This window comes from Mycteria americana, chromosome 3 (assembly GCF_035582795.1).
Source record: "Mycteria americana isolate JAX WOST 10 ecotype Jacksonville Zoo and Gardens chromosome 3, USCA_MyAme_1.0, whole genome shotgun sequence".
Classification (NCBI taxonomy): Eukaryota; Metazoa; Chordata; class Aves; order Ciconiiformes; family Ciconiidae; genus Mycteria; species Mycteria americana.
The window spans coordinates 68,167,835-68,191,053 of record NC_134367.1 but is presented as its reverse complement, the minus strand read 5'-3'; the positions used below and the strand labels follow the sequence as shown (position 1 = coordinate 68,191,053).

At 45.3% G+C, this 23,219-nt stretch overlaps 1 protein-coding gene across 12 annotated transcripts in view; it reads left to right on the top strand.

Annotated features, from left to right (window-relative positions):
- Window positions 1–23,219, top strand: part of HIVEP2 (HIVEP zinc finger 2) — a 144,754-nt gene that overhangs the window by 81,829 nt on the left and 39,706 nt on the right. For 11 of the 12 annotated variants that reach the window (XM_075498862.1, XM_075498864.1, XM_075498868.1 and 8 more), the window contains one exon: window positions 8,109–8,206. The gene's annotated coding sequence lies outside the window, so the exon portion shown is untranslated. Of the gene's footprint in view, window positions 1–8,108; window positions 8,207–18,113; window positions 18,448–23,219 lie in introns of those variants that run through there. The other variant, XM_075498874.1, reaches the window with a different exon arrangement.

The following is a 23,219-nucleotide window of genomic DNA, read 5'->3' as shown; positions in this document are numbered from 1 at the left end:
CACTCTCCTTCCAATGGATAAGAAAGGTCCCAATTCACGCTGTGAAAAGGCTCAGAAAGGCTCATCAGCAATTCTGGATGTAACGGATTTCCTATGGTAGCTTCTTACCTCATCTTTTCTGTGTTACCTCCTTCTGCCTCTGTAGTCCCCTGCAATCTGTGGGTAGTATGTATGTATGTCTGTGTCCAGCCCAAGGGTGTGTCCCATGGCTTTTTTTTAATTTGGTTTTGCTTAACCGATCTATGGATGAGTTAAAAATACTAGTATTTTACATGCATAAGCGACAGTTTGATTAACGGCTGAATTCTACCTTCTTCCAGGATGATGAGCTCTAAAGGAAATCAAGGGAAGTTTTGTGCAACATCCTCAGTCTGTGAAAAACCCATATTCAGAAAGATGCATGCCACCCATTCACTTTTGACTTGAGGACACGCTTTGCTTTGCTGAATTGGCTTTACTGATTAGAGATGGAATTAAGCATATGCTTAAATGACTTGCTTAGCTGTGACTGAGGTTGCATAATTTGTCTGCTGGAGCTTTCCTGTTGAATTCAGTGAGAGTAGACTCAGGCCGCAGCGACAAAGAGGTGATGCAGTTGTAATTGGCAGGATATGCCAATTAAAATATATTCCCTTTGCATTATCAAATGAGGTTTTGCTTTCTCATTACTGCCAGTTTCAAATTATGGTTGTGAATTGTGGTCAAGTCAATATGGTTTCATGGGATAAGTATAGCAAAACATTTTGCTTCAGCTATAGGAATATATAGCTAAAAGCTCTCCTATAGCTGTATCCCGGCTAACTGCTTGCTGCTGCACTGCCTCTTTTTTCAGACTGTTTCACTCTTGTGTTGGGCACCAAAATCATTAGAAAACATTCACTGGCAGCATTTAATAGCATATATTTAGAATGTGAAATAAAGAAACCAGACATTTGTGATGCACCACTAATCTATTAGTAATTTGTTTAGCTCCACTCTTCCACACATGCAAGAGAATAAAATAGAAGTTATTAAATAAAAGTGATTTTTAAAAATGCTTCATATTTATGGCCTTTGGGTTTTTTTCTTTAACATACTAGCTCGTTGTTTTTTTTTTTCCTGAGAGTCAATGGTGATTACAGAAGGTGAAAAATTGCAAACAAAACTAACAAGAAGTTCAAGTTAGCTGTGGAGCCAAAAGTGTGATTCAGGAGCTGAAAATATCTCTGCGCTTCATGCATCAAACTCAAACACTGTGCTTTGGCAACACCCCCTGGATTAGAAGTGGAGTTTGAGGTCATTCCTCCTCCAGCCTGCCATGTATGGATAGGGCCCACGCTCATGACAAATTACTGGCTTACTGAGCACACACCAAGAGCAGAGTGACATCAGCAAAGGGACCTTGTCTCACTGTGGAGGACCAAAGACCCCACTGCTGCCTTTCTCTTGTCTGTCTTTAGACCTGGAGGACCAGCGTGGAGGTGCTGGGAATGAGGACACTTTAAAAATTCCCTTTCTAGATGTGGCAATAACAAGGGATAGTGAGGTAGAGCACTTCTTTCCTTGTAAAGAAGTCACACAGTGTCCAGCAGAAGTGCTAACAAAGTGTGTGGTCAGAGGTGTTTTGGTGGCCCATCCAGATTTTTAAGACAAACAATCCACTGCCAGTGGTGCTGCCAGTGATGGTTGTGGCTGCTGACCTGAAATGACAGCAGCGTATCCTGTGCTGTACAAGCTGTCTTTGCAACCAGGAGCATAGTGTCAGAGACTGACCTCAGCTTATCTGGTGTAAATCCAGAGAACCTTGAATGAAGTCTATGATTTGACTTAACACCAGTCTCACTGGAGTCTTCATTTTATTTTATAGAGACCATTGCCTTACATTTTGCAGGTAATAATAGCCAAAACTCTGTAAACAGACCCCAAGTCCTTAGAATATTTTTCCCGCTGACGAATTTCTGTTGTTCCCAGGCATCACACTTCCCTCCTGGTGTCCTGCACGTCTGCCTAGTTGCCAGCTTCTCAGGGGCAAGTTAGCTTTCCTCTGCTGCTGAGATCGTCCAGTGCTGCTGCCATCGCTATGCTGTAGGCTTGAACTTGCGATGGTCTTTCCATGGAGATGGAGATAATTTTGACAGCTCAAGTGATTGTCATGGGCTTGTAGGACAGCTGCCGCATTGCAGCCTGCCTCCTTGGCAGCTACGAGTGGCTCTGCCTCAGTTTCTTCATCGCGCGTGTGGCTGTATTGGTTTTTCCCAATGCACGGGTGTCGTAGCAGGGTAGTCATTCAAAGAAGAAAGGAAAGCCAAGGCACTCGGTGTAGGAGGTTCCTCGCGGTGGTTTTGCTGAAGCCTGTTTGGATCGCGTAGAGCATGAGCTTTACCTGGAATCCTATCTTGGGCTCAGCTGAGTCCTGATGTTTTCGCCTTCTCTGCCCGCTCTTGGAGGATAGCCAGATACACTCGCGTCTTGCTGCCAGCTGCCTGCACAAACAGCCTTGGCAACAACTCTTGGCAACAGCGGGCTAGACAAATGGGTTGAGCAACGTGTGTATATGGACACTGTGTCAATTGTCAGCCTGACCATTGTCTAAAAGCATCAAGCCTGGTTAGTGAGGACACCGATCTCAGCTGGCAGTGTCTAAACTGTTATTTGCAGTGAGGTTATGGACCTATACTTAGGGGGATGTGCTCTTGCTAATTTAGCTCCTGGCTGAAGTGAAAAAAAGTAACCCAAAATCATAGTGCCAGCAGTAGCAGCAAAATAGGATCCTGTGCAGAGTGGGCTCTGGGGATAGAGGAGATAATGTAGGGACGATCCACAGAAGAAATCACGTGCTTGATTTTAATAAAGCGAATCACCTATGTGTAAAGTAAACAAACAAAGTTCATAGGTGATGTTCCAAAAGTCACTTGGCATGATATATCTTTTAGGTAAATTTTTTTCCGATTGCTAACTTTCTGCAGAGCCTGAGTGACAATAAAGCCAGCAGATGTTAGTAACATATGTTAGTAAATATGGCTATTTTTATTTATATAAGATGTATACATATGCACATATGCATACACACATATGCATACATACATGTACATGTATATATACATATATTTGTGTATATACACACATGCATGTATGCATATGAATTCATGCATGTATAAATTTCAACAAATTAAAATTTTACAAAGATTTCTTGGTGCTCTTTGCATCCAGATCGGCAACATGGTGCTAGCATGCAGGAACCAAAATACCAAAATGAAGAAAAGCTGGGAATAAACAAAAATTAAAAGGGCTATCACACTCCTATTGAGAAAAACGTGGAAAACAAAAAAAAGCATAAATGCTGAAAAATAAATTGGGCTTCAAATGTCTTTCTGCTTGAGTAATGAAGACAAAAATGTTTACAGCATAGAGACATTTGATTCAAAAAATAAATTATATCCCTTTAACTTTGGAGGTAGTTCAAGATTTGATCCATTAATTTCATCAAACTGCTTGTAGGAAAGCATATTTCTGCAGTATCAAGGGCTGTCAGAATGACCTGGAATTAAGAGGGCAAAGGTAGAGACACTGTAAGTATTTTAATTCATCTATTCATAGATGATTTGTGTGAACACATTAAGAACACCAGAAAAGTACTGGGAATAACTTTATTCCACTTTTTCCAAATTCAATTGCATACGGTTTGATTGCATTTGATCAGGACATGAATGTCATTTCTCAGATGATTGTGTTCTGCCATTGATCATATTAAGTCAATTTAAAGTATGACATTGCTTTTACCTCCCTTGAGTAGGAAGACTTTTTTACTTCTAGAGTTAGCTGCCGTAGCTATCAAATTGTGTGTATAATAAATTGTGCTTTGTTTAGAGAGCGATAACTGTAAAATATTGCCCATTCAGAGAAAAAGTACTGAGATTGAGATTGATGCCTGGAGCTTAATGCATCATAGCTGCAATCAAGCAAATTTTAGACTTCTTACTTCTCCCATTACAGACCGTAATTCACAGAGCTCTCCGGACTTTCTGTGTTTGAAAAGGAGAAAGGGGGCAAAGAGAGCATTAGAAAATCCACACAGACTGGGTTCACAGTCTCTACATACCACAGTACAGAAGCACGCATGGTCAGTTCATTGTATTTAGTAAGAAAACATCTATAAAGGGGAATTTGAACCCATGGAGAAGTGGGAGATTTGCATATAGCCTCACTGCTTTGAGTTACCAGCCATGAATTCAAGCCTTTGGCTGGTACGCTACAGAAGCGTGCACATTTTTCTACCTGTGTTGCCTGGCTCTTCTTTGGTACGAATTATCCTATGCAGTCCTGGAACCTGGCTGCAATTTAAATGGCACCTGGCTTTCTTATAGACGTGGTCAAACTGAGGATTTAGGTAAATTCCCAAACCGTGGTAAAGTACAGCCTGTGCTGGAATGCTATCAGCTGCAAGCCAGTTAAGGAGTAACACAGGCATGGCTTTATTTGCCCTTTGTACTCTCGAGGCAATTTCACCCATTTATTGTGCTATTTCAGAACCTTCGAATAATTAGCAGTAAAATAAATATTATCCAATTGCTTTCCTTAAGCTTTAGTTTCTGATTAAAATACACATGAGATTTCTGATATTTTTAACCTTTAAAGAGCACAGGCATCTTCCTGTCACCCCCCTACACCCAACTGACCTTACAGTGTCAGTGTAACAGATAAATAAGAAGTAATATTAAAAAAAGTCCTTGTTCTTGTTGATCCATGAAATGAATTAATCTTTATGGTCAGATGATGCCGATGCCTACTGCTACATTTTTGTTTCACCACTGAAGGTGCCGTTCTACAATTACAAAATGATTACGGGCGTTGCCAAGGGAGAAGCTAGCAGTCTTTCAAAGGCAGGTGGTGTAAGAGTCGTTATCAGAGCACTTCTGCCTGTGTGTTTCCAGGCCCTGTGTAAAAGGCCAATCCCCGAGCGTCCGAGATACAAAGTGCAAACTGAAAAAAACTCTTCCAAGCAGTAAGACGTGCCATGCTTCTCATACTCTCATTTTCCTTCCGATGTGCTTGCTTAATCTTAGTCTCCATGGATGGCAAACAACTGCAGCAGATTAGGAGAGCTGTGACTAGATGACCGAATACTAGCAAACGCTCAGCAGCGGTGGTTGCATTGCTGCCTGTCTTTGGTGGGCAGTCGTTGAAGGCACGCTCGTTTACTTTTGCTGCCAAAGAACCAAGGATTGCACAAATTTTTACTAATGAGGTGATAAAAGCAAATTAAAAGTTCCTGGGTTTAGTATCACAACAATGCCTCTGGGAGCTTTAATTGGGCAGTAAAATCCTGTTTGATGACACATGCATTATCTGGGGTTGTCAGAGACTCTGCAGGTTGGCTGTTCCCTCAGACCGGGTCCTGTTTGCTAGCGCCAGCGCTGCTGTAAGATGGTAGGTTAGTAAGGAGATGCAGCAGACTGCCTAGACAAAATCGTACTGTCCTTAACCAGATCTTGCTCTGGATAATATTTTGCCTAATTGTAAGTAACCATTAAGCTTCTTGAAGACTCAGAAACTGATCCAGCCTTCACTGAAACCAGGGGGACTCTTTCACACTTGGATCAGATGCTAAGGGATCCTTTGAGGAACGCCATCGAAGACAGTGAGGTTACCACAGCGAGAGGGAAGATGCTGGCTCCCATCAGTTAAGAGCTAAAAAAGAAATTAGGAAAAACAGAATATAGTGTTCCTCATAGATTTCAGTTTAAATACTCGTTATGAAGCTGGAGCAGCAGCAGTGTGATTTTGTTTCATAAATTACATCTTTCAGTTACAGCTTCATTCTCTTTTCATGAAAGTCCCCTCTGCTCTTGCCAGGGTGCTATAGAGAGGATTTACTGTAAATGAGAATAAAGGCCCTTGTCTTTGGGTTGCGGATTAGATAAATCGATTCGCAATGCACGTTAATTAAAAATAACTGTATGAAGTGTAGCCAGCATCACTAAAGCCAGTTAGGCCTGTGAAAGCACAGGGCGACCTGCTTGGGGGCTGGAAGGTATCCATGCCACACCAGGGAGAGGACACTACAGTCCAGAGCACCCCTAGGTCCTACTGAAGGATGGGAGAGTAAGGACTCATGACTTCTTTATCGCTTTGCTTTGTTTTTTGACTGTAACTTTTCTCAGGCCAGTTGTAAAAATAGCGAGTGAAATACTGGCCCTGCTAAAACCAGAGTTTTGCCCTTAAGTTCAGCCATGACAAGGTTTCACCCACAGATTAAAACAGTATTGGGCCCTGTCTGTTCAAAGGTTCAAAAGTGGTTCCTGGCTCCACATCCAGATCATTTTCTAGAAATCTGTGCATTGATGTGATAAAGCATCAGGGTCTGGAGCCAGAGCATATGTTATTTTATATACTCAGATGCCTGTGTAGACCACTGTTGATTGCCGGTCAGTAACACATTATCATTTGCTATTTGTTTTTGTTGCTGATAGCAAACATTACAGGAAAAGAAAGCATAAGCATATGCCTTTTATTGCTAACCGGTTCCGGGCCTGCTTTACCCTTCAGCTTTTGGCATCCCGTTTCCACCAGCTCACACCTGCACTCTGCTAGTGGTAGAAGTGCCGTGCGTTGCCCACCCCACGGTGGACAGGCTTTGCCCTGTGTATGGGGCAGCGTGGGCAGCCATCGCACTCGCTGGAAGCAGAGGGAGGTTTGCTGTTGGCTTTGGTGCCAGTACGGTTACGCCACGGGCACAAATCTGCAAGTCTGGCATGCTGTGTTTGATATTTTCCTGTCCGAGTCCTCTGGCATGCTCCTCTGCTGTAGCGTTTGTAAGCCTCTGAGGAGCAGGTACCTTCTCCTGCTGTGGTGGCCCGACTGCCCTGAGATGGTGGCCAGCCAGGGCTCAGCATCAGGGCCAGGGCAAAGAGCAGGAGAAGGGGCGACACGAGCTGCACTTCTCGCTGGGACCCTGTGCTCCCCTGGGGTGCTGCTCTGTCCAGGAGCATCAGCCTGGGATGCTCACACTCATCGCCCATCCCTGTCACGTCACCTGGGGTGGCATCTCACATACGGGCATTCAAGGACGGAGGGAAGCCTGGAAGAAAGCACCTTGGGCAAAATGCGCGCTGTGGTTGTCTGTGTGTTCATGCTGGTCTTCAACAAAATCAGAATAGCTGGGGCCGTTGGAGTATGTGGTCACTAGAAGATCACTGAAGGTTCGTTGTCTCAGTATTAATGAGGCGGGCATTTCAGTCAGCTCTATTATGTGCAAATTAGGTATGAGTCTCCAGTTCCTGATGCATTGCCTGTATGCCCTGATTAAGGGTAACCTCCATATATTCAATAACCCCCTCCCTGCAGGTGTAAATAGCGCAGCCTGTAGCTGACGTTAATGAACGTGTCTCCTGCTGCTCTGTGCTTTGGACACACGCACATACGTACACTCCTGCATACACACATACAGCAGGTCCTTTGTATACAGAAAGTGCCTGTCTGTGGTCTTTCCCAGAGTACCAGGGTGATTTTCACAGTGTACGCTAATAACTTATTTTCTAAAACAGACTAGCATCATATGGGACGGGAATTTTTAGAGGTGATCTCACTTTTAAAGCACAGTGCTAGATAGGAAAGAAGCAGAATGAAAGACAATTGCACTGCTCTGATTTAATAACAGGAAAGTATTTGTGTTTAATTAAAAAATATGTGCTCTTAAATTCTCATTTGGGCATGATCTTTTCAAAATTAGGCAGAAAACCTGGAACTGCAAGCCCTAAAGGTAAAAAGACTACAAAGGCACTTCCGTGCTTTGTGTGTTTACACTGCTTGTTGTATCATCATGTTTGAAAAGACATCATTGTATGCGCCTTTTGGTCTTGTATCTCTATTGTTTTCACCTCGGAATATATTAGTTGACATGTATTCTAGCCGACAGCAAGTTGGAAACCGCAGGACAGCTACTGATTGCTGGTGCTACGTTGCTCTGAGGGAAAAAGACCTGAGTAGCAAGAAGGACTGTGACTGAATCTCTGAAGTTCTTACACATATTGATGTAGCCAACGCCGTAATGTCAGTCAGGTTATGAAATCAAACAGCAGGCTGAATTGACCACAATCCTTAAAAATCTTTCGTATTTGTTTTCCAAATAGGTGGAGGAGAGAGTCAACAGCCATATTTGCTGGAGCAGTGAACCAAATTGCCTTGACTGGAACCATTACTCACTTGCACCTTTGACGGCAGCAGCCAGGTAGGAGAGCAATGAAAGGATGGGTTTGAGTGAACTGAGGGAGCGGGCCTGGGTGAATATTTTATATTCTCAGAAGGCTTCATGTGGAAGTCACTCACATTTAAATACTGATTACATATCCTTCTGTTACCACTGAAGTCGGCTCTTGCTGAAATCAGAGGCATTTCTCTTTGGGGGCAGGTTATGCTTTTGTTCATTTGGAATTGCTGTCTTTGCTTTGTCCACATATTTGGTTTGCCACTTTCCCTTCTCTATGCAGTTCTTGCATCAAGCATCCAGGGAGCACACTTTTTGAACCAAATAAACAGAAAAATGTACTTGTAAAAATCGAAGAAGAAATGGTGGGTGGGGTTTTGATATCTGAAAGAGGTGGTTTTGTTTTTTTTTTCATTTTTAAATTGTCCTAAAGTATAAGTTGGTGATTTCTGCTTGACCGTCTTGCCATTTCAAGTGCACCATTGGCGATACTGTTCAAGGTTTATTTTTTCCTCTGGCTCTTGAATGCTTGAGCACATATAAACTGCTGTTAAGAAAGTGATGACACCGTAGTATAATGACACCCAAGCTAGCTTAAAGTTAGTCGATCCCCAACAGCAGTCTTAGTATGGCATCAGATAGTTCAGAAGCCAGTTTATCTTGTCAAGAAAAGGTCTGTTTTCAGCTGCTCATTGCAGCTCCATGTTTATTTGGGTTGGTAGTCACAGTTTGGACAGGTTTCATGTTGACTTTGTCTCAAGAACTGTGCCTGCGTGCAGTACAGACAGTTACTTCTGTTGCTGTAGGAGACCTGAGGCACTGAGAAACTCCTCTTCTCTAATCTTCTCTGTGTGGGCATATCCTTGATGGTCGGGGGATTGTGTTAGCCCTCAGAATTTAATGAGACTGGCTTGAAATAGTGAAAAGTTCAGAAAAAGTTTGATCTTTCTCATTGGCCTTCTATTTTTTTTAATTATCCAATATTTATCTGCAACCATAGGAGCTAGGCATGTAAGGAAGACACCAGTGATTCTCATGTGATATCATGACCACAGGAGAAGGTGTTCAAAGAAAACGCAGAACATATTTTGAGATAAAACCCTCGGGTTCTTCAGAACTTTGTAAATGGTGTTGGACCTATGTTTCATTCTATATATGAACTGAAGGAAGGAATGGAGGGGTGTAAATTGAGATGGGCTTTTCCTTGAACCTTTGCTCAAACCTGGAACTGATCCCAAATATTCTGCAGTCCAGGGTGGTGTTATAGCCTTATCTCTTCTTATGGATGCAGGTCCCTGCAATGGAAGTTGTGTCTATCTGCGTGGCACTCTCCCCTCTGCAGTCTCTGCGAGCTTACCGAGATCCTTCCGTGCAGCCGGGGATGAGAGCTGGGTGGGTGGGAGGGGTGCAAACTGATGGCTGTCAGCAGGGATGTTACCAACGAACATGTCGGCAAAAAACAAGGCATCATCCCTGCCAGAGGTCCTGTGGAATTTATGTTGAAAGTTCAGCAGGAAAACAAACTGTCCTCATGCACCCCTGAGCTCTGTTGCCAGTTTGGGAAGCATTAACAGCGTGTGAAATTTATAAGCAGGAGTAATGGAATACTCCTGCAGTACAGAAACCCAGCCACGTCCTGACTCACCAGGCAGGATTTAAGTGGAAAATTGAGAACTTTGGTACACAAGAGCGTGGCAGCAATCCTCTGAAATGGGGTTTTAGCATAAATTTTTCAGGTTTCATTAGCGTGTAACTTAATGGTACTTCTGTGCATTGGGCCCTTATTGCTGTGGCTCTCTTGTACGCTGAGAACTCTCCCCAATAATGTGTCAGCCGAGTAATGGCACGCTTTTCTTTTTTGTTTGGAACAATTGAATTTTAGAATAGATGCTCTCAATTAACGTAGTGCAGACCAATGTTATTGTAACTATGATAATATGTACCGCTACCTCGTGTGCAAAGGATATTAAGGCAAGCACTTAATACTGGTAGGGTAGTAAATACGCTGTGTGAGCTAATAAAAGGGTCCCATTAAGAAACTGAACCCTATTACTGCCTACTTTACAGGTGAAAGCTTGCAGCCTGATTCCACTGCTAGATATGGGGCCATAGGAAGGGACATTTTCTCTGAAGACAGGAGCATGCAATGCTGCCAACCCAGCAGTCCCCGGCGCGCTGCAGGGGATGATGCTTGCAGCAGAGCGATTGCACAAGCTGTGGTGTGGAGGACCAGCTGCTTTATTTCGGCTGAGAATCCCTTGAAGATACGGGTCCCGATTCTCTACTGCCTGAAACCTTTTGCTATTTATACCTGGGTAAAGTGAATGCCGAGCGAGCATCAAATGCCACTACCCTAGTGCTAAAGGAGCTGTCATCCACTTTGCCCAAATATAAATGACTGTGCAAAGGGTGAAGCAAGTTCAAGGTCTCTCTTTTTGTTATGACATTGCCCCTAGATCCTGCTGCTCATTGCTGACGGTGTGAACAGGAGGAGGCCGTGTCTTCATGGCGGTTTAAGCTCAAGATGTGCAGCGCAAACTCAGGGGGAAGCAAGAACGCTCATTTCTTGTCCCGCTTAGAGAGAGGAAAAGCATGTTTCTTCTTCCACGTGCAGGAGGTGCCCGAGCGGGACAACAAATCCATTTGCTGGTGCTCGGACGGCCCGGGGTGGGAAGGAGGAGACTCGAAAACGTCCGGAGGAGGCAGAAATGGGCGCTGCGAAGCCTCCCGCTCCCCGGGCACCCCAGGCCGCCGTGCCGGAACCGCTGCCCGCGGCCCCGCCGCCGCAGAGCCCGGGCGCCGGCGGGGCTGCCGCCTGGGGACGAGCGCTGCGCGCCGCCGCGGGTGCGCGCCTGCGGGGCGGCGGCGGCGGCTCCGGGGCTTCCCGCGCTGCGGCGGGGCCGCGGCCGCCGCGGGCCGGTGGCGGGCGAGGCGTGAAGGGGAAGGGCTGCCTCTGCCGCGGCTGCCGCCTGCCAGCCCCTGTCCCTCGGGAAGCCGCGACACCCTTCTGCGGGCCAGGAGGTGCGCTTGCGGTGCAGCATCGTCTTCTCTTTACTTCAGAGCTGCCCCCCAACACAAAAATCAGGACTCGTTTAGTGGAGCCTAACAACTCCGCTTCATTTTTTCCCCATGCGCAAGATGTGCTTCGTGCGTCTCCCGCGCAGCCACAGGCGGCTATACGATAGCTGGCGGCGCGTTAACATGCCATATATTGGAAGGACGTGGTCCTTGAAATCCGCTGGCACCGCAGCTACTGCTTTCTAACTAGAACAGAGACAGATAAGGATATCGTGAAGGAGAGATTCGGCATTGCACAGTAGAAAATTGAATCCTTAAAAAAACTGGACACTTTTGGCAGCATTTCATATCTTGGAAATAGAACCCATACACATTCATGCGTATTTTAAGTAGAATATAGTGTACTGCTGTAATTTCTGCTACCTAAGCAAATATCTTGGTAGAGTTATTTAAAAACAGATCTTTTTTTTTGTAGCCAGCACCGCACCAATTAAATAGCAATGCTTGCCTACGTTAGGCATTCTGGGCCAGGATCTGCCGCCGTATGTATACCTGCTGAAGGCAATGAAGGCGCTCAGGAGTTGACCTAGCACAGAGTGAGGTCATCAGTGCTGGCTCTTTCTGAGCAGAGCTGCGTCTGGGTTCTGTGCTGCAACGCACGCTGCTGTGGAAGGGACCCATTTAAAAAGCAAGAAATGCAAATAATTTTGAATTACAGGCAGCAGGAGGGATTCTTTCTCTATAATACCTAGATAAACCTCTATTTATGTGGCTGTATACTTTCATAGAATCATAGAAGAGTTTGGGTCAGAAGGGATGTTTACAGGTCATCTAGCCCAATCCCCCTGCAGTGAGCAGGGACATCTTCAACTAGATCAGGCTGCTCAGAGCCCCGTCCAACCTGGCCTTGAATGTTTCCAGGGATGGAGCATCTACCACCTCTCTGGGCAACCTGTTCCAGTGTTTCACCACCCTCGTTGTAACAAATTTCTTCCTTATAACTAGTCTGAATCTACCTTTTTTTAGTTTAATACCCTTGTCCTGTCGCAACAGGCCCTGCTAAAAAGTTTGTCCCCATCTTTCTTATAAGCCCCCTTTAAGTACTGAAAGGCCGCAGTAAGGTCTCCCCAGAGCCTTCTCTTCTCTGGCCTTTAAAAATAGTCCTGTGAGCCTTGCTTTTTGTTGCTGTGTCCTTATCAGAAATTTGAAGAATTTACATTTTTGAAAAATTACATAATAGCCAGTGCCCTGTGCAAATCCGTGTGAGCGGAGTCTCTTGCTCACTGACACTTTGCTAAAAAGTTCTGAGACTGCAAAGTTTCAGCCAACTGGGAATCTCAGATCCATGCTAGCAGTTATCTCCGGATGGCTGCACTCTTATTTTGCACCAAGCCTTCTAGCATCTCAGCGTTTGCATGTTTGGAATGATGATGTATACTGTTCCACTTGTTTTTGCCAGAAAAGGTACAGGGCATTGTATGATAAGTTTTGACACATGGTATAGCTCAAAGAAGAGGTGAGAGTATGGGGAGAGAAAAGGGGAAAGGAAAAGAGTACGACAGGAAAGGAAAGGAGTAAGAAAATGCAGCAAGAGGAGTTTATGTCAGTGTAATGAATTCAGTCTGACTGGCAAATACAATTTGATTGCAAGTTGTGAATTTCATTGAATTTGATCCAAGAAAGACACAGCTGAGCAATCTGCAGGAAGCAATCTTTTCCTAGAAGTATGCAGCTCCAAACTGTACAAATTCTTCCACTGGTCGTAAAATGTTTGTGCGCCACTGAACCTGTGTAATCGGATACTTTTGAAGGGAAAGTAGTGTATTGAGACAGTCAACTGAAGAATAACAAACAACATCATTGAATGTAGAGTTTTGAAAGAAGAAAACCTATATAATTTGAAGTTGGCCAATGAAGCCCTAGTGGTAAGGACAGTTAATCATTTCTGGTGCAGCTGTTTCCTGACATTTCTGCAAAATGTTGTGGAAAAATTAATGAAGGTTCGTTCAGTAATGGTTTCAAGCTTGGCTAGTGGAAAATATGACAGTATTTCCATCGTCAATTAAGAACAAGTAAGTCTCTTTTTTTCCGTAGGGGAAGTGGTATGCAGTTTGTACTGCACAGGAAACTGTAGACTCGAGAGCAGCTGTGTGATAGTAACAGGTATGCAGAGAATATGGAGGAGAGCCTGGGCCCACTTCTCTTATCACATGTGTTTCAGTGTAGTACAACTATCTCTGTTATATACTGGAGAAGACAGCTTACACCAGCTTACACGTGGGGTATTCCTTCGAGTGTCCAACTCTGAAAATAAATGCCCTTCTTGTCACTTCAGTAACAAAGCTTGTATCAATAAGGTTTTCATTGCGATTGTATTTTATTACTGTGATGTCCCAAAGAATAACTCCTTTAGGTGGAGAGACGCAGGATTTTTTTAACTGATCTCTGAAATTCACGTGGCTTGCAATTTGATCTCGGCGTGTATGATTTTCGCAGCCATGCAGCACGCCTTGGTGAGCACGTGTGGTTGCTGTGCTTCCTGGGTGCAGAGCAGCAGTAGCCCTGCTGTAACTGGCTAGCTGCTTTGGGGGTAGGGGTGGAGGGGAACTCATCAGCCCCCTGTGCAGTATAGACATGGGCTATGCACGTATGCGAACTCGGTATCATGCGTGTGTACGTAGTGTTGCAGATAGCCAAGAAAACATGTGGTTTAGAAACACGAGCATGGCCAGGGGGTGCATTCCCATCGCAGATCAGCAGAGCTGAAGGTCACTGTAGCAGCTGAGCAGTGGCCTTTGTCCACTCCTTCACATCGTAGCCTGCAGTGCCTGGCAGGCGGCGAGCTGCCGACAGCCTCCTCAATGGCACCTTGGGGTTCCCGGTCCCGCCACAGTTCCCCCGTGCTTGAGCTCCTCCAGCTCAGCTCGGTTTGGGGGATGCTGGATCCGCTGTACTGTTGGGTAGGGTACATGGGACAGAAGGTAGTCAGGAAAGAGGCAACGTCTGCTCTTGAGAAGTTGTGAAGACCAGTCCCGTACAGTCAGTAGAATTAACTTTTTTACTCACAGGGATCTACATTTTATTTTGTGTTAAAAATGCGTTAGTGTGAAAATACAGGGCTGGTACAGAAATACTGTAAATCACAGCAAATGTGTAGGTGAATGATTTAGGTGCTTAGTACCTTTCTGGACTGTGAGGGGTTGTGCAAGCCTGCCTACTCTAATACCTTTTTTCTTCCTCTGACTTTCTGAGATACTTTAAGCCCTGCCATAAATATGATTTCTAGCCTGTTTACACAGTATGATGATTCAGGCTAAAGTGGCTGATAGAAAGAAGATGCATTGTAATGAATGGTTTATGCTTTTCTAATATCACTCTGTAAAGGAGACGCTTACTCGGTGCTCCTCCTGCAAATTTAGAAGACCCTTAGCAAGCTCACTAAAAATGTTTGTCTTACTCTCTGTAATGTTAGCTGTGGAGTGTGTAGTTCTTATTGATGGGTTTAAGCCAGTGTAAAACAATTAATAACACTGGAGTTCCATCCATGATTTGTGACCATTCACATAATCACATAAAGTCAGCCCCAAGTTCTCTCTCTCTGGTGCAGTCTACTGTGAGGAGCTTCATTTAAGACTCTCCCAAGCCTGCAATCCCTAGTGCCGGTAAACATGTTGCTGAAGTCGACGACATCTTTACCAGTATCAGAGCATTAGGGACAGCTTATATATGAAACTGTAATTAATCTTGATTTGGGACATTAAAAGATTAATCCTTCAAGCATCCCATCTGTAACCACGTGCGTACTGCCGCTGCAGTCAATATACTGTTGTGCCTGCGGTGGGACCGCTTGTGTGCTGCAGGGTAGGAGTAAGGAAGAGATGAGGGCTCTGCTCTTGCAGTTTATCTGATGTGGGAAATCTGAGGGCACTGGGTCAGACATGAGCTGCTTTTAAACTTCTCAGCATGAGGGCTGTGCCTACAGCTGCTTAGGAATTTCCCATAAAAACAATTTGTCAATTGAAAGTGGAATTTCCACAAGAACAAGTTTTCCACTGGAAAATCTCCATATTGCTATTTTTATTTTTTTGTTTTTGTTTTCCCATGGAAATCTCTGAATGAAATACTTCCCTTTAAGTCACCTTACTCCATGAAGAAGATCTTCGATTAGCCGAACGGAGCTAAAACGGTTTCAGTTGCCATTAAGTTGCATCTGCCTATTATTCCCTCTCATCTCATGGCAACTGGCAGTACAAAAACTTTATGCTTAAGAAGTTTCTGTGGGCAGGTCACCTTGGCAGTCCTCCATGTCCCACACTGTATTGTAGTCACCCTTGTGAAAAAGTCTACTAACTACTGAAAAAACAATGTCAGAGTGAAACAGATTCTAAAAGAGAGGCCCCACACCCTGGGAAACCAGAGGAGCCTTGGCCATTTGTGAGCTTGTGTCTTCGCTGTTCAAACTCAGTTTCTCAAATTTTTGTGTATTTTTTACTGGTTATTTAAAACGTCTGTGGGGGTTGTAAAACTCTTGGATTCCATTTAAGATTCATGGGGAATAAAAAATACATACATTTAAGTGTTTGTAAAATTGGCTAAGGTCACACAATCAAAGTGCTTGAAGGACTCCCACACGTGCCTTGCTTTATTGCCTGCCCTAACTGTCCCTATGAAAGGCAGCTGGGTGGTGGCTGGGACATTACTGTAGGTGACTGGACACCTGGTGCTGAGCATATGGGAAGGGAGAGAGGAATGCTGCTGACACCAAGGTGTTCATTGGGTCACACAGTGACCTCTTATGGATGAACGTTAAAAAAGAATGAAGGCACATACCACTGTTACTTTCTAAAGTAACAGTTTGAATAGTTCCCCAAGATTTGTAGTAGATGCTGTGTTCTCCTTACAGTACTGTGTCTCCGGACTTTTATGAATCTTTTTCTTTTTCTTGCTGTCCCTCATCAGTTCTTCATCCCGTTCGCATTTAGACATGCAGCCAGTTCTACTTACAGCACTAAACCTTTGGCTGTATTGCACGGTGACCAGCTGGCAGATTTGATGATCGTGGCTAGTGGCGTGCACAGAGCGCTAGCCCCTGCTGTCCCCAAGGGAGACGTGTGCCCCAGAAGGAAATGGGCTGTACCAGAAAGCACGCTGCGTGACAGCCACTGCACCGGAGGAAGCTCGCTATCTACACGAGACTGAAGGCTGGCGCAGATTTCTTCACCTCGTGCACACAGGAAGCAGCATGGCAGATGTCTGCCTTTCCTTCAGGCAGCCTCCTCCATGCTTCTCAGAAAGGCACAGGAGTTGTGGTTAAATATTACAGTCTAACCTTTTACTTGCTCAGAGACCAAACAGGAGCTAAGTAACTTTAAACCATTAGCTCCATTTTAAGTATCTCTTCCACGGGATGAAGGGCAGTTGACTCTCTATCATGTTATGTCTTCCAAATGAATGACTCAGAATGAAAATCCTGGGCTACCCTTACCTACAGCAGAGCACGGTGCCAGTGCTCTGATGAAACAGATAAGTGCAAAAGTCCTCCTCTGTCCCTTGTTCTGCTCCTCTTGTAGGATTCTCTCTGTTTCCCTCTCCCTCTTACTCTGTCACTGGTTTGTTTTGGCCATCGTAATTTTCACTGGGTAGCCTGAATCAGATTTCTGAACGCTGACTGCTGGACCTGAACCTTCTCACTTCTGGGAGGACAGGAGTGACAGCTTATGAAGACCTCACTTGGCTGAGAAATCAGGAGGGCTTTTTGAGAGCTGCCTTAGCCATTAGCCCCGCCAGCATCCCTGTTCTCACCAGAGGGTGCTGGGAGCCCCCGGCCCCAAACCCTTCTGCTTCCCCACTGCTCAGTTGCCCTGGTGGTGCTCAGGACGAAGGTGACAGATCTGAATTGAAAGAAGAAGTGATCATTTATTCTTTTTTTAAATATGTCAAAAATTACCTTTAGGAGATACCAATATAACTCCTTGGCATTTGAGGGAACGCCAAATAAGCTTCCCGTGCTAACGGTGAAGACTTAATTGTAGCTGAAAAGCTGAATACAGTTTCAAAGATAACAGAATGTGACACCACCATTTCCACCTTGGTACTGTCCTTTGGGGAAAAAAATAAAGCCCACCTCACTTTTAATCCCCTATACTAAAAGAGGTGGTGTTCTTCAGTTACAATTGAAACTGGAGATTTCATTCACCTGTTAGAATTTAAAGACTAAGTGAAGGAGGGATCATAACAATTATTCAGACCATTTGGCAAGAAAAAAAAATTGGCAAAACCTACATGGGTGACAATCAGTTGTATTTCACAGTTGCATTGCAAAAGCTACAAATGGCCTCAGTTCTAAATTTAAGACAGGCAGAAATTGTTCTGTTTAGTGTGTCCTAAAATTATCCAGCACAGAAATACTTTGGGGAAGTGTAAAAATTAATTCTCAAATTTTAAAAAGGCAGCTCAAAGGGGAAAGAATGCTGATGTGGAAGTATTAAATAAATGCCATCTCGGTAGCAATTTTACCAAATGTAGGGAAGAGTCATACACTTCACGTCCTTGTTATAAGATTCTTGGAGAAAATACTCCCACTCAGATAGAAATTCACTGTAAACAGCTCTCTTGCTGTTAGAGTTGATGTACTTTTGAGGATGCAGTGGCTCTTAGAAGGAGCGGAGCGCATTGTGCAATAACGTGACCTTATGTTACATAGACACTTCCAGTTTTGGAATGCGAAATGTCTGAAACTGGGAGTGGGCGGACAAGAGGTGGAGCCAGCCAGGAGCCTGGGTGGCTGCGTTTCTGAGAAACTCTCTTCTGCTGGTGAGTACTGCTAATTTGCCAAGCGTATGGCTAAAGCCCTGAATAGTGCTAAGTCGAACCACTAAACAACATCGAGTCACAAATGGATGTGGAGCTATAGGGTGATATTTTGGAAGTTAAGCGTGTAAAACTTAGTTGAAAACAAGGCTGAATTCTTTCAGACCCGAAACCACAGCCTCCCAAAATGCGTCAGAGACTCTTGATGCTGCAGCGAGGTCAGCCTCCCTCCCCCCCCACCTGTGAGTCAGGACAACTCTATTAAAGGAAGCTTTTATTGGAAGCTGTCAATAGAGAGGTAGACAACATGCAGATGGTGAGGACACAGTGGGAAAGAGTTTGGATCCTGTGCCTGGATAAATGGTCACCAACAGGGAGAAGACCATTTTTCTGGAGAACAGAGGGATACTGAGGAAGGAATAGTATTTAAGCAAGAGGTAGGTTTTCCTGATTTCACCTTCTCTCTAATTAAAACTAGGATTCAGAGTCCACTCAAGCTGGCATTGTATCCATTTCTCAAGGGGGACAAAGGCTAAGTTTCTTGTGGGCTTGACGCCCTTGGTGCTTGTCCACAGTTCCTTCTGTACCTACTTTTGCTGAAAATCACAGAAAAATAATCTTAGAGCCGCTCAGTTCACTGTAGAGATAAAAAGAAAACCAAGGAGGAAACAGAAGGTATTGGATGGATGGGAATTTCAGTGGTGTGATCTTGATTTTCAGGCAATGCAGGCACTTTTTAAAATAGAAACTTTCTGTGGGGTAGTCATGCACTTACTCTTTCCTTTGCTATAAATCCAGACCTGCTCATGGGTGGATCAACACTACTGGGACTTAAAAATGTCAGTGAACAATGCTTTCCCATTTATATTAGTGGTCCTTTAACTTTTTCCTTGTTGTTTGTTATTGCTGTTATTACCTGGACTGCTCTAGCAGAGTATTAGCATAGATGAAATTCCTGTAACAAGCAGCATTTTAACAACTGGGACCTGTGGTTTTAGATGTGCTCTTCTTTTAATGCTGGCAGGTGCTCTGTGCTTCCTGAACTCACTGTTGCTGCTACCGGAGAAGAAATATCTTGCAGCAGCTTTGTGATGAAAAAGATTCCTCTAGAACTAACTTACACTGTCAGTACTTTTATTGTTACTATGTGAGATTGCTAGCAGAAGGAAAGAGATCCTGGAAATCAGCTGTAGTTATTTAATTCATGACCTGTCAGAAAAGGTTTTGGCTTCCAATCCTGACGAGCACCTTGGGTGAAAAGCAGAGCATGGTCCTGGCTATGCAAAGAGGTGACCTCCCTGAGCCCTCAGCACGCTGGGTAGCCCTGCATTTGAGTGATTTTCCTGAGAGCATCCCATGTGGAGTTTTCCACTGTCTTGAAGGCTTACGTTGTACTGGTTTGATCCACTTTCCATTTCACTGGCGGAATATTTCTATTAACTTTCCCACAAGCTGATTCAAACTGCATAAAAAGGGGAAAAAAAAAGTTACGCTTCTTTGCACCTTTAATTTTCATGTCAATGTTAAGATTTAGATTTGATTCCACAGCTGGTGCATTTTGTAAGCAACCTCAGCAATGCTTTGTACCTAGAGGTGTAAGTAACCTTTTCTTTTAAAATTTAAAACCAACTGGATGCACTTGTGGTGTCCCTCTGACTGTGGTGCCAAACATTCATTAGCAAACACTCAGGCAAATGGACCTCTTTATGCAGATGTGTCTGAGCCCCTGTGTGGACGTATTCACATGTGGAGTTTGAGTTTGAGAAAATAAGCTGCTCTTGATAGACTTGCTGAGACAGGCATCTGCCTGAAATTAGGTTTACGTTTTCCACTCAGAAAGTGTTCAGGCTAAAGATGGTTCTGAAGGAAAAAGAAACAGAAACACATGTTCTTAAAGCGTAAAGCAAGGCAGTGGTTTATCCGAGCTGTATGATGAGGGAAGGCGAGGGTAGACAGACAAACCTGAGCACAGCAGCGTGGGCTCCCAGAAGGGGTGCAGAACTGCACCTGGGGGCCACTGCAACAGGCAAAGGGAGCTCCTGGACGTCTCGGCAGAACTGGCTGCCACGTTCCCCTTAAGTGTGATTCAGCAAATCGTTTCCCCGTTGGACAAGATGGAAGTATGCTTCCTCTGCCATCTGCCTGGTTGCCGGCCGTCCAGACCTGCTCTGAGCAGCCAGCAGGAAGCGTGGCTGCCTTTGACCTCTGGTGGCCTTTTTCTGGCCTTCCTCTGCCCTTTGCACCTTCTGGCGAGGTCCTGGTGCAGTCAGGCTGCAGGATAGCAATGTAACTGCCAGCGTCATCCAGATGTCATGTGAAATGGCAATTTGGTTCACATCAGTTCTGTTCTTGCTACTTTTTTTGCTAAGGAGGTTCATATAGAATATAAAAGTGCAAATCCTATCTTAAGATTAGATTTGATGTCCTTGAACAGATCAAGGAGAAAAATAAATTGTTACCCTGAAGAAAGCTATGAAGAAAAATATCAGACTGATAGCTTCTTTGCTTTTAAGTTTTGCTGATCAGAAATCAGAGGCTGAATTTTGGATCAAACATCCGTAGCGGTTTTGCAATCAAATACTCCCAGCTTGTGAAGATGCAAACAGCAGCTCCTCCAGCTTCTCTAATGAACCGGCAGCAATATTGTTGGTGCTAGCAGAGCAATTAGGCTCCCTGCTAGAAGAGCAGTGTTTATTACGCAGTTGCATCTGAGTGATTGGGGTTATTTTACTCAAGCAGACCTCACTGATCCACAATTAAAATGGCATTTTCATCTCGCAGAGGTTGAGAAAAAGCTTTCGAAGATCTTAGTTGCTCTGATGATGAGCTTGGTAGAGCAACAAAATCAAACAAGGGTCTTTTGTTGCAGCAGTTTGGTCGTGACTGAAACAGTTGGCTACTTCATCATAGCAAACATGTAGGTGGCCGTTCTCGTGTTTTGAGATCCAAGAGAGGAGCTGTGACTTTACTGACACCTTTGAGGGGAGAGGAGTCAATCCTTTGCAGAAGCAGGGTCATGTCGGCTGTGCCGTACGCAGCACGCGCTGACAGTGAGCCCTTTCCTCTCGGCTGCTTTGAAGTTACAGGCTCCGTCTTTCTGGCAGGATCAGATCTGAGTGGTGAGATCGCCCTGGGTTTGGGCAACTTTAAATCTCTCTGTAATTTTTTGCACCTGTTTGACTGTGGTATTTATAGCTCATTTTTACCTGTGCTTTCTCTTTGGCGTAATGGTTACCAGCAGCCTTCCTTGCTGGTACTGGTTCAGCTCTGAGGGAAACACTGGATGTAATTTGGAGGATGATTAGGGTGAGATCAGCTCTTGAAACCCAAGTCAAGTTAATGATGAAACCTGAGTTTTGTTAATAATACATCGTAATTATTACTGCCAGCAGGGCAGATATCTCGTATTTCTCATCTTTTAGCTTGAGGATCCTAGTTACAGTGATCTGTTCAACTTCTCGGCCGTTCCACCCCTTGCTCGGGTCTGCAAAAAGGTGTCCCATCTCCTCCAGCAGATTTCCATTCGAGCTTTCCCGGGTAGGGCAATGCCTCCGCAGATGTCGGTGCGTTGCACCAGCTGGGGCGCAGAGGGGCCGAGAGGAGGATACGTGATCAACAGACGAAGCAGAAGAACGTTAATAATACACGACACCTAATTGGACCTGCCCTTTCGCCCAGCAGCGAAGACATATGTCAGCGCGCAGCAGGCGCCAGGCCTGTGGCAACCTGCTCCCACCTCCTACAGGTCGTCATGAGGGAAAAGCTGCATTATGAGCTGAGCCGCTTGCCTGCTGTAATTGCCAATAAAGCATTAATCCTAACCTTTTGTAGACTGCATCTATTGCTCGCACCTCAGAGATCCCGGGCCAGATCGGAGAGGTGACATAAATCATGGTGTGCGTTACATGCTGGTGAGTGGGAGGGGAGCGCACGCCGGTGAAAGTGACACCGCGCAGGGGTGGGAGGGAGAAGGCTGCGGCAGGAAAAGCGACCTGCGGCAGGATGTAGGAAGATGTGAGATAGCGCAGCCCCTCGTTACTTAACGCCGTATCTTCTTACTGCCTCCCATGGCTCCCGTTGCAGCCTCCCCTGCTATCCTGTGCTGGCACCCGCTGCCTCCGCTTGCCCGCGGTGGGTGCCCCTACCCAGGATGCGAAATCGGTGGTGCCATCGCCGAGCGTAGACGTTCATTTTGTGGAAAGTGCCGTCGTGGAACCACTGTCCCACCCGAGGTTCAGGCGGCCACCGTGTCCGGTCTCCCACCCCACCTGTGCCACGTGCTTGTGGAGGCGCACGTTAGGGACCGATGCTCACTCAGGAAAATAACTTTCCAACACCCACAGTTTAAATATTGGCCAATGAAGAAAGCCTATAGCAGGAACTTACCGAAAAGAAGAGCTACCACCCTGTTTTGTTTTACTTCTGCTCATTACCTTGCCCGAGTCATGACTGAGTGTGGTATGTGACGGTGAAAATGGAAAGTTTTCATACCCTTGAGCCCCCCGTGGGTGGGCTTTGTACGGGTCCAGCAGATCCTCATCGTGGTTTGGGCAGCAGAGGAGGCAAGGAGAAGGCGAGCCGTCAGCCCTGCAGTCCCCGGGGAGGGAGGGAGGTGGCATGGAACAGGGCTGGGCTGGATGTGGTCAGGGAGCCCCTGGCCCTGCTCCACCGTGATCCGCGGCTGCCCCCTTCCCACCCCGTCTGCCGGCTGTGCCGCTGCGCAGCAAACCCCCCAGGGGATGGATCTGACTGAAAATTTACCATTTCTTTCCCTCAAATTATCTTCCAGTCAGCCCCTTTCTTGGTTCTAAACGGAAGTTGTGCAGGGTTAAAGCTGGCTGTTGTGGTGGCACTGAACGCCCCGAGGCCAAAGGCCCGTGTGGGTGTCGGGGGCTGAGGCGGCACCTCGCCATCGCAGTCCCACGGGGCCCGCGGGCAGCCGGGGGCAGCTGCCGGGCTCTGCCCGCCGCTTGCGGCCGGCCCCGGGGTGCAGAGCTTCGCGGAGAAGTCACCAGGCTGTTCGACGTGATTTTGGAAAATACCGTGTAATAACAGATATTTTCCTAAGTTGTCCAGTGAAGGTAGTTTTTCATTTTTCTAATACGCTTTCCTGCTGGTTTTTTAATTTTATCTTCTCCTTTGTACATTTTTCTTTAAATAGGTGAAGTCTTAAAAAGATAGGTAATATGTAACTGTTACTTAAACAAAA